This window comes from Desmodus rotundus, chromosome X (genome assembly GCF_022682495.2).
Source record: "Desmodus rotundus isolate HL8 chromosome X, HLdesRot8A.1, whole genome shotgun sequence".
In the NCBI taxonomy this organism is placed as follows: Eukaryota; Metazoa; Chordata; class Mammalia; order Chiroptera; family Phyllostomidae; genus Desmodus; species Desmodus rotundus.
Window position 1 is genome coordinate 24,811,896 of NC_071400.1, and position 13,003 is coordinate 24,824,898.

Below are 13,003 nucleotides of genomic sequence, written 5' to 3' on the forward strand. Positions count from 1 at the left end.
TTACCATGAACTTTGAATTGTTTCTATAATTTTTGTGTGATTCTGTTAGTTTGTGGCATCTTTTTTAAAAATCTTTATTGTTATGCAATTACAGTTGTGTGCCTTTTCTCCCCATCCCTCCACCCCACCCCAGCCGAACCCACCTCCCTTCCCCGCCTCCACCCTCCCCCTTGATTTTGTCCATGTGTCCTTTATAGTAGCTCCTGTAATCCCTTCTCCTCACTGTCCCCTCCCCACTCCCCTCCTGCTGTTGTTCGATTGTTCTTAACTTCAATGTCTCTGGTTATATTTTGTTTGCTTTTTTCTTCTGTTGATTATGTTCCATCTTTACAATCACATGATACTTAGGGTTTTATTGCTGGCTAAGGGAATACTAAACACTGTGATTCCATCATAGGTTTTCTAATAAGTTTGTCAATGGCAAATCAGAAAACATTTATTCTATTAGAACTAATGAAGAAAAGTGTGTATCTCAAGGATTTAAAGGCAAATTTATTTGCTTTTTATTATTGTATTTGCATTTATTATTGTATTTGTAATAATTTTTATTATTGTATTTGTAATTGGTGATTTTTATTATTTTTTTACTATGCAAGTTTCACTTTAGTCATATATGGTTAAAATAGAAGTTCATTCAAATATTATAAAGTGATACTACTATTCTTAAAAGTGAAGTCCATAGGTATAATCAGTTGCTATTCATTTGGAAGTCATAGATAAGAATGCTGTATCACTCGTTATGATGTAGACAATTTCATTCTTTGTCTCGGCTTTCATTTGTAAAAAGTGTCCCATTTAGTGGCAGTTTTTAGAATAATGTAAGAGACCAATCATGTACTATACAGCACTCACGTTGTATTAGCCCTTTTCCAATGCTTTCTTTTCTGTTTTCCAAGTTACATTCCTGTAGTTCATGAACTTGCAGTCTCTCGGCGATTTGAATTTCATGTTCAGTCTCACATATTCTTTCAGTAAATCGTGCCATTATTCAGTATTTCCCTCTTTCAAAAAAAGAAGAGCCTCCACATTGAAGATTCACTCAAGCCATTCCATTTTGTCATCACTGAAACTCTTCATACTCTTAAAATATCATCTTTAGAACTTCAGTTTCAAATAAAAATAGCATCTTGTATCTTGCAGGCAATTATTTGAGGGAAAAGCATAAAATATAAGCAGTTCTACATTGCCACATCAGGACTGCCAGGGACAGACCAAAAATCACCTTAAGCATCAGTTGCCATCAGGTGCATTTGTCAACACTGGTAGCAAGGTCATCACCTATTTTGCAATATCAAAGTTATTTCAGTCAAATTCTACATTAACCTCTACCATCCTCCCAAATAGTCCCAAGAATATACTTTCAAGGAAATATAAAATATTAAAAAGGAACAGTAAATCCATCTATAGATTTAGTTATATATCTAAGAATATATCAAGAGTGATAATCAAGACATCTTGAGTGAAAAAAAATGAAGTATCTGAAAAAAATATTAATAGTGTGATCATATTTAAAAAAACAAAGAGAATGTATATACTATATAGTTGTATGATCATAGGACAGAATACAAGAAATTTATCATTGGTTACCTTGTGATGATGGGGGTGGGAGGACCCTTGGGGTAAGAGGAAACCATTAAGCTTTTCTTCACATATTGCTGTGTGGTTTTAGAAATTAAATCGAGTATGCATGACTTAGGTTGTTTAAGTGAAGTCAAGTATTTAAAGGGCAAGTAGTAAATATTAACTTGTTCTAACATCCACTTGTTTTGATTACCATCTCAAAACAAAACTACTTTCCTTCTCTGATATATACAAATGGTCTCCCCATCCGAAGCATTTTGCCATGTCTACACTATCCTTTTTTTCATACCAGTCTCCTATGTTCCTTCTTCATTTCAAAGCATTCATTACACAGAAACTCTTCGTGAAATCTTATAATCATCCCTATGACAACAATAACCTCTCCGCACTTAAATGCAATACAAGTTGGGCAAAGATCCTATTTATTGAATCAATCAATGAGAGCCCAGCTTGCATCGTCTCTATCAGCACAAATCATTTATTATTTGCACATCTCCTTTTATTACAGTCAGCAATGATTTTTGGTGCACAATGATCCATTTGAACACACAATACAATATAAAGATGTTATTATAGAACTGTGCACCCGAAACCTTTATAATTTTATTAACATACATACATATGTACACACATACATACATAGAAATTCAGTGGAAGGGGGGAGAATCTAACCTTGAAGGAGTTACCTGGTCTAGTCCTTGTCCTCCAAGTTGAAGAGTAAGAGATATTTCTTACTCTAAAATAAATATGTTGGTGGGGAGGATGACAAAAATAGTTCCTACAAACTTCTGGGTAGTAACTATAGCATTCTGCTTTGAAACATCAACCACCTGGAGTTCAGTACATGTTGTGTTTCTATTTCTGATGCAATAGGTCCTATTGTTTTCAAGGTATCATGATTCTACCTTTAGTGTTTTGGCATTTTTCAAAATAATTTTAAATTTTTCTAAGGCATGCATTCCAGTGTTCTCTCTCATATTGTTTTTGTATTTATATGGGACACGTATGTATATCTGTTATAAAGCAGGCCGGTGTGACAGACTGGTTAGCATTTCATAATAAGAAAACATCTAAATGAACAGAAAACATAGATGCCAAAAATAAAAAGAGAACTGGGCTTCATATTACTCATGATCTCATATAGGAAATCTATAGGGTATGTTTATATACATACATGAAGATATGAAAATAACTTTTAGGTAATTGTAAATAGATCAGAAGGAATTTGATTGCCATTTTTTGCCTAATGAAAATCTACTTCTTCTTTGCTAAAATGAAGAGTATTTTTCTGCTTTTTGCAAAAGCATTACTGACATAGTATATTTCATGTATGTTTTATGTACTGGCAGAGACTTACAAGCTGCTGATGTTGCCTGATGATTTGTCAGCAAAACTGCTACTGACTTCAACAACATAGCAAGAGCTGCTACATATTCTTCTTTGGAATATGAGGTACAGAAGGATGAAATGGGGCAGTGAATCATTTCATATTCATTACCCCTTAGTTAGAGTAGGTCACAATGCATACAGAACACTTGGCTGTGGTTGGACACATCAGAACACTTGAGGGGAAATTCTACTACTCAGTTCCCCACCTGCCCACGTTCAGGTAAAAACGCTAAAATATTGGCTTTTGTTTGTGAGTGTGTGTCTGTGTATTTAAGTATACTAGTGCATATATCAAATGAGCTTTATCATTGAACAAATTAGTAATTTTGAAGTTTCATAATTGGATGAAGTATAAAAACTTGATACTTAAAAAAGCAGTTAAAGTCCTCATTAAATTTTATAAATATTTTAATAATTTTATAAATATTTTATACTTTAAAAAATTAATGTGTCATTTAATATGTCAAAATGCACAGAATCTATAATATTATTAAGGCATACCTAGAAAAAGTTTATTTTTTGAAATATGAACAGCTAAATTAATAGAAGTCAGATGATGATGTTTCAGCCACCTGATCATAAGAGTCTGAATGAGTTAGCTCAACTCTTTGTAACACAGTTCTAAGAAATGAAACTTGTGCATTTTTTCTCTATGTCAGCTAGCTTGCTTACACACAAGAAGAAAAAAAAATCCATGATTCGGGATTACAGATTCAACCCTTCATGCAAGCCAGCACCTTCAAAACCATGTGTTACTAATCATAAGGGTGCGCTCAGTGTGCACATATCTCCTTCCCTGGAAACTAATTCAAAGTGTTCAAGTTAGCCCTGGCTGGTATGCTGGCCTGCGAACCAAAGGGTCACTGGTACGATTCCCAGTCTGGGCACGTGCCTGGGTTGTGGGCCAGGTCCCCAGTAGGGGGTGTGTGAGAGACAACCACACATTGATGTTTCTCTCCCTCTCTCTCTCCCTCCCCTCCCCTCTGTCAAATAAATAGATAAAATCTTTTTTTAAAAAAGTGTGTGAATTAGTGTGAGGTGGTTCTGTGATACAATCTTTACATGTGATGGGCAGTATAGACAACAGGATTAGTAAATGTGAGATGCAACTTTCACCGTCTTTAATTTTATTGGTTTCTTTCTTTATAGTAGAACATGGGCTCTGTGCTATCCAGCCTGAGCCATCCAACAGCTTAAAGAAGGAAAATAATTGCATTAACTACAATATATTCTCACAACTGAGTCTACCAAGAGGGGTAAGTGAGTCTGATTTCTTCTCTCTAAAACTCTTGAGGAATTATTATTCAAAGACAGGGCTCTGGATCTTATCACATAAGCACTAAGTTGCTTAGCACTAAGTTGGAAATGCGCTACCAGGCCTTTTACTGAACAGGGAGAAGACATGTCTACAGTTCTTGAAATGACATTTTTTTTCTGAGAAGTTTTAGTGTTTCTGTACCAGAAGTGAGTTATAGAAATTAAAAATCACCCACTTTTCCTAATTTTAAAATGGCCACTATAAGCCTAAATGACCAGTCTTGAAAAACATCTATTTGGAATGCACCATAATAGTCATATTGTATATATATATGATTTAACTATACTGAAAATCACTCACAGCACAACCACCAAAATCACGTCAGAAAAAGAGTTGCCTGGGAAATACCAAAATCGAATTTTACAATTTCATCAATATATTCTTTTCTCAGTCTACCTGTTCAGAAGTAGCATTTTTCTGTAGTGAATATTAGAAAATACCTAATATATCTGGAAATATTCAATATATAAAGAGGCTATTGCTCTTTTCACGTAGTGAATTTTTTGAGACTTGGTTTACAAAACTAGCACTGCAGTTATTGAGGTCTGTGGAACAATATAAAGTATTTTATTTAAAATAATAAGTAATATACTTGACAATGGACTACTGCCTTAACAAAAAAGTAAAATACCCTGAAAAACTGGGGGGGTGGGTGGTTATCTACTTAGGTAACCCACATTCCTATAATTTCCTTTCTATTCACATTCAACAAACCCAATTCTATTCATCTTCAAATTTCTGTATGTCTCCCTATTGAAATTCTGCTCTTCATGCATTTTGACCTTTTCAAGAAAGCCAGGTTCATAGTGAATTGTGGTGCATTAGGAAGGTAAACACATTCAATGCTTGTTATTCAATGGGTTTGTATTTAGAAAGTTTTTGTCAATAGGTTAATCCTTTTGTACAGACAGTCTCTTTGGCTAAGAGGCATCTTACACAAATAAAGGTTTTACCAAAATGCTAATTTCTGAGTATTTTTGTCAACTGTCAAAGAATAAATCTCAGCAGAGGCCTTAAAATTGGTTAATTCTAGTTTATATTCATTTCCCATCAGCAGAATTTCAAAAAGAACTTTAGTGTGCATAAGTCTAGTCAGAGGTTATTTGTAACCCAGCTCAAATAATCATTAGGACTTTTGACTTTCATTCGGTCATCTACTTTTATGCAATTGTGTTTAATTAAAAAGGAGCTATCTACTTTGGGAGCATCTTGAGGGATCACCAAAATAAAACAAAATCATAATTTTGCCATTCATTTGGTATTCACAAGTTTTTCTGTGCTATATGAGATTGGCAAATAAAAAATATATACGTAGACTTAAGTAAAGAGAGATTTTATTCAAAAACACTGCTTGTGCAAAAGGAGCAAAGGGAATATTGCAATAAGGAGAATGCTCTGATCATACGATCTGTAAACATCACAAAGGTCAGGCAGGAAAGCACTTTTTCTTTTACTCGGAGGAAAAAACAAGCCTACAAAGAACTGAGATCCACGCTTAACCAGGGACTTTCTTTGTGGTCAACTTTCAGGAGAGGTCCTTAGGGAGGCGAATGGTGGTTAATTCTGTGTCTACTCGGCTGGGCCCCAGTGCCCAGAAATGTGCTGAAACATTATACTGATGTTTCTGTGAGTGTGTGTTTAGAGGAGATTAACATTTAAATTGGTGGACTTTAAGTAAAGCAGATTATGTTCCATAATGTGGGTCAGCTTCACCCAATCAATTGAAGGTCTAATTAGAACAGAGACACATGTTCTCCAAGGAAGAGGGAATTCTCCCAGCAGGAATTCCTCCAACGCTGCAGGGGCCAATTTCCTAAAATCTTTCTTTGACTCCATTCACTCAGAGTGGGGCAAAAATAGGTTTATAGTTGTGAGCATGTGAAACAGAGCTTATCCTTGTATTATTTTCCATGTGATAACACACACATACACACCTTCTATTGGTTCTGTTTTTTTCAGGAGGACCCTAATACAAAGAGCTAGAGTGTGATGCTGGCTTGGGCTGAGAGTGGGTCAAAGTTAAGGGTCCAGTGAGCCTTAACTTCCAGTGAGGAAGAGAGAAGTTTAAATTTTGGTCAAGTTCACAAGCATTTTGTTTCCATTGATCAGTGGATACAAACAGTTCAGATAACCATTTACAAGGGAAAAAAAACGGCAATTTGGAGGCTCTCTGCCAAACCTTGTCCTAGAGCACAGGTGGCAAACACAAGGCCTGAGGGCTGGATTCGGCCCTCCACCTTGTTTTATCCAGCCCAGCACCTTGTTTGTACCTGGCAGCAACACCAAGCCCCTTCCCCTAGTTAAGGGGTAGTTACATTTATACAGCCCTAAAATTACAGTTGGCCCTTTGAAGGCAACCGCAAGGCTGATGTGGCCCCCGGTGAAAATGAGTTTGACACCCCTGCCCTAGGTGAACAAGGGGGTTATCCAGAAGTCTTATCTAAGTATCTGTGTCACACTGGAAAGTACAGGTCTTTGCAGTAAATTCTTTCCTGGAAAACAAAAAGTGAGATTTATTTGTCTATCACACTTTTTAGAGAGCGTAAAGCTCAGGTAAATTCAGCATTATCATGACTATTTAAAATAAGTCTACATATATAACTTTATGTTACAATTGTGATGCACAATTGGGTACTGTAAGCCTATTGAGAAGTATAGTACCTACATTAATTTTGGGTTTTATTAGTAATATAATTGTTCTTTCTTAAAATTATTATTAAGTAAAATGTGTTACAATGAAGATTGCATGTATTCCAAAAACCCAGGGTTTGAAACCTACTGTGTGAATTTGGTCATAGTTTTTTAAAAATGGAGATATACTTAGTATCTCTTTCACAGAGTTTTTTTATTATTATTGTTGTTATTCTAGTATAATTTTTTTGCCTCTTCCCCCCACCCCAGCCCAACACTCCAGCCCTCCTCACCTCCCTCTCATTTCTACCCCCCTGTTAATTGTCCATGTGTCCTTTATAATTGTTCCTGCAAACCCTTCACCCTATTCTTCTGAAATTCCCTCCCCTCTCCCGTCTGGTCACTGCCAGCCTGTTCTCAATTTCCATGTCTTCGGTTATATTTTGCTTGTTTGTTTGTTTTGTTGATTAGTTTCCACTTATAGGTGAGATCATACGGTATTTCTCTTTCACCACCTGGCTTATTTCGCTTAGCATAATGCTCTCCAGTTCTATCCATGCTCTTTCACAGAGTTTTTATGCCATTAAATATAATCATGTATATGCAGTTTCTAAGAAATAACGCATTCAATAAATGATAGTGTTTTTTTTCTATTTCGTTCCTTTCCCTACTTTTCTGGAGCTAACTATTCCATGACCAACACATTATGCAGATTGACTATTAAGTAACATATTTTAACAGTTTGAAAAGAAAGTCAACCAGGCTGAAAACTAGACTCTTAAGAATCTTAGCTCCCAAGAAGCAAACCCACTAAGGACACTACTGGGACCATAAAATAGAATTGGCCTAAAAATAGCCTATTCAATAATAAGTTAACTGTGATTCTCTTTATCATCATCATTCTTCAGCACTATAACATGGATGAACCTTGAAAGCATTATTCTAAGTAATAGAAACCAGACACAGAAAGCCATATAAAATATTCAAAATAGGATAATTCATAGAGACAGAAAGTAGGTTAGTAGTTTCCCAGGAATAGAGGGGAGGGAAATAGGGAGTGCTGCTAGTGGAGAGTGACTGCTAATGGGTGCAACATTTCTATTTAGGATGATGAAAATGTTCGGGAACTAGGTAATGATAATGGTTGCACAACTTTTGTAATATACTAATAACTACTGACTTGTATTCTTTAAAAGCAGTGCATTTTATGATATGTGAATTACATCTCAATAAAGATGTTATTAAAAATAACAGAAATATCGATGCCCAGTCAGGACACATGCCTGAGTTACAGGCCAGGTCCCCAGTGGGGGGCACGCAAGAGGCAACCACACAGTGATGTTTCTCTCCCTCTCTTTTTCCTTCCCTCCCCTCTGTCTAAAAATAAATAAAGAAAATCTTTTTTAAAATAAGAGAAATAATTCATTTCCAAAAACCAAATGAGAGAATTAATTGCCAGCAGGCCTAAACTACAAGGAAGGCTAAAGGAATTTTTTTCAGGAAGAAGAGATATGATATTAAGTAGAAAAGTGGACCTACATAAAAAAATAAAGAGTACTGAAGAGAAACAAATAAAGATAAAAATAAAAAATAATATTTCATGTATTAATTACTCTAAAATATAACTGTCTAAGGCAAAAGTAGTAGCAATATATTCTGAATTTAGAGCATCAATTAAAATTAATTATATGACAGAAAATGGCACAAAGAAAGCAAGCAAGGAACTAGGAACACAATGTTGAAAGGCTCTCAAAGTATATGTGAAAACGTGTTGCCTAAAGGCAGACACAGATTAATTAAAGGTTTATGTTGTAAGCCCTAAAGTACCACTAAATTATATTTTAAATACATAGAATAAGTGAATAAAGAAGATAAAAGAGAGTTATAGAAATGCTAAATATAATCAAGTGTGGACATAACAGGAGAAAAAATAATGACCAATGAAATAAACAGAAAACATCTTCCAAGATGGCAGATTTTATTCAATCATGTTAGAAATTGCATTAAATGTCAGTGGTCTAAATTTACTAGTTAAAAGACAATGGTTGCCAGATTGGATAAATAAACAAGACCAACTAAATATTGTCTACATAAACCTCCTTTTCATATAAAGACCTAGATACCCAAATTTACCATGAAAGCATTAACCAAAAGAAAATCAGAGTGGCTATAATTCTACTGTACAAATTAGGCTTCAGAACAAGGTCTATTAAAAAGGATAAAGGGAGCTATAACACAAGGATAAAAAGATCAATTCTGCAAAAGGATAAAATAATCCTAAATATGTATTTGCCTAACAATGGAACTTCAAACTACATAAAGCAAAAACTGATAAAACATAAAGGGTAGACAAATCTATAATTATAGTTGGAGACTTCACCATTCTTTTCTCAGTAGTTGATAGAAATAGTATGCAGAAAGTGCATAAGGATACAGAACCAAATAATACTATTAACCATCCTAACCTAACTGATGCACATCAAAACTTCAGCAACAACAAAAACAGCATAATCCACATTATTTTCCAGTGTGCATGGAAAATTAAGAATGACAAACTTATTTTGGGCAAGGAAATAAACTTCAACAAATGTAAAGCAATAAAAATGATGTAACATTTTGCTCTCAAACTACAGGAGAATTAAAGTAGAAATCGACAACAAATATATCTTGGCAATTTTCACATACTGGGAAAGTAAATAATACATCTAAATAACCTGCAGGTCAGAAATTAAATTATCAAAGGTAAATTTTTTTAAGTTTTAATTAAATAAAAATAAAATATACAGTATGTCAAAATGTGTTGGATACAGTTCAAGTAGTGCCTAGAGAACAATTTATAGCATTAAATACTTATATTGCAAAAGAGAGATCTCAGATAAGTATTCTAAGTTTCCACCATAATAAATTAGATAAATAAGAGTGAATTAAGCTCAAAGTAAGTAGGAAGGAAATAAAAAGGAGCAGAAGTCAATGAATTAGAAAAGAATAAACAAGGTCGATGAAACCAAAAATATGTTTTTTGAAAAAAGGAAATGAAATAAAATTGATGAACTCTAGCCAGACTGACCAAGAAATAATAAATACACAAATGACCAATATCAGAAATATTTGTACTGCATTGCTACAGACCCCATAGATATTAAAAGGAAAATAATGGAATACAATGAGCAACTCTATGCCAATAGATTTTGAAAACACAGATGAAACGGGCTAATTCCTTGGGGAAAAAAAATTACCAAAGCCACTAAAGAGAAAATGGATGATCTGCTTATCATTATATCTATTAAATAAATTAAATTCATAGTTAAATACCTTCCCAGCAAAGAAAATCCCTGGACCATGTGGTTTCTCTAGTGAATCCTACCAACCATTTAAGGAAGAAGTAATCCCACTTCTAAGCTATCTCTTCAGAATATAGGAGGGAGCACTTCCCAAATCATTTTGTGAAGTCAGCATTACCTTAATACAAAAACAAGAAAATGACATTTAAGGTGGGAAAAAACCCCCACAAAATTGCAGGTCTACACCTCTTATTAACATAGATGCACATATTCTTCACAAAGTATTAGTAAATTGAATCTAGCAATATAAAATAAAATAATGCATCACAATGAGGTGGGGTTTGTTCCAGAATATAAGATTGCTTCAACATTAAAAAATCAATGTAATTCACCATTTTAACAAACTCAAGAATAAAAATCACATGATCATCTCAATACAACAAAAGCATTAAACAAAATACAGTAGCCATTTTTTCTATTACAGTTTACTTTCAATCCTACTTTTTATGGTTTCCAGATTTACAGCTTAGTGGTTAGAAAACCATATACTTTTTGTTCCCCCAATATTTCCACTACCCCAACTGACGCCATACATAATTATCACAATAATATTGACTACATTCCCTATGCTTTGCTTACATCCCCATGCCTATTCTGTAACTACCAGTTTGTGCTTCTTAGTCCCTTCACCTTTTTCGTCCAGCCCCCAACTCACCTCCCCTCTGGCAACCACCACTTCACTTTCTGTGTCTGTGAGTCTGTTTCAATTTTGTTTGTTCATTTGTTTGTTCTTTAGATTCAACATATAAGTGAAATCATATGGTATTTGTCTTTCCCTGACTGACTTATTTCACTTGGCAAATACCTTTTTGGTCCATCCATGCTGTCAAAATTAGTAACATTTCATACTTTTTTATGGTCAAGTAATATTCTATTGTATATATGTACCACTGGTTTTTATCCACTTGTCTATTGATGGTCATTTGGGTTGCTTCCATATCTTGCCAATGGTAAATAACATACAGCTACCATTCTTTATAAAAATATCTTAGACAACTGGAAATAGACATAAACTTTTAAAATCTACTACGAAAGGGCAATATGGAAAAAAAACACTTACATGTTTTACTCAATACTCTACTCATCCTAACACTTCACTTCTGGTGCTTCTCATCACCAAATGCATGGGATTATTTCCAACTCAAACAGTTTTCCAACTCTCTAGCAAACCCAGAATGTTCCTTACAGTTTAAATCAATCCTGATACTATTTACGTGGATATAGCATCATATCTCCTAGGTTAAGGGTTCAATCTCACAAAACCATCCCCACTTCAGATGCCAATCCCAAGTGCAAATTACCTCCCGTGTTTCTGGCTACAAATCAGAGATTCCCATAGGAATCAGGTTTAATTAATTTGTTAGTACAACTCACAGAACTCAGAAAAACAGATTGCTGTATTTTGCAGTGTGCAATGAACACTGTTCTGCCCAAATTTTTGAGAGAAAAATAAGGATGCACATTACACATGAGTATAATGGTTATATACGTTGGGTATAATAATGGGCATAATAATCCCATATATAATGTGCACAAAAACGTGGGTGCACATTATACACGGCAAAATACAGTATTTAATAAATTACTGGACACTAAAGGCTAGGAATGAATAGCCAGATGAAGAGACATACAGGATGAGGTCTAGAAGGGTCCCAAGCACAGAGCTTTTGTCCTCAGGGTGTTTGGGGTGCATCGGGAAGGAAATGTTCTTACTCACCAACCTGGAAGTTCTCCCAACCCTGTCCTTTTGTGCTTCTATAGAGGCTTCATTACCTAGGCGTGACTGATTAAATCCCTGAACAACCATGATTAATTCAACTACTGTCTCCCCCTTGTTCACTCCCTGGAGGTTGGAGAATGGGGCTGAAATTTTGAACCCTTTAACCTCCTTATTGGTTCCTCTGGCAACCAGCTCCAATACTTACAGGCTTTCCAAAAGTCACTTCATTGGCATAAACTCTGGTATGAATAACAAAAGACACCTACCTTTATATCCCTTATCGCTTAGGAAATTCCAGGGGTATCAGAAGCCCAATGTCAGGAATGGAAGAAAAATCGTATATGTATGTCTTAGTATAAATAACAATATCACAAAGGGTGACCACTTAAAAGCCTACACTTAACCCCCTACTTAATTGTGAAAGACATTATTCTCTTATCAAGTTGGAAGAATGGCAAAGATTTCCCTTCACTTCCACTGTTCCACATTTTAGTAGAAATCCTTGGCAGTGCAATAAGGCTCAATAAATGAATAAATAAATGGCATTGAAATTAGAAAGAAATGTAACGTGATGCTGATAGCATGATTTCCTACATGAAAAAAAAATCCCAAAGAATCTACCGAAAAACATCTAGAACTGAAAGGTCACAGGACACAAGGTCAATATACAAAAATCGATTGTATTATTTTTACATTAATGTTGAACATTTGGAATTCACAAATGTTTAAAGTACCACTTACAACAGCACCAAAAAATAAAATCCTTTGTTATATGTCTAACAAAATAGAAAGAGGATATACACGCTTACAATTAAAATTGGTGAATAGAAAATCAAAAAAGGCCTAACTGAATGGAGATATATTCCATGTTGCTATGTTTTGAGGCAGTATTGTTTAGGTGCTAATTCTCCCCAACTTGATCTGCAGATACAGTGTAATAATCCCACCCAAAGTTCCTGAAGGATTTTTGGTAGATTTTAATAAGCGGGTTCTAAAATTTATGCAGAAATGAAAAGAAATACA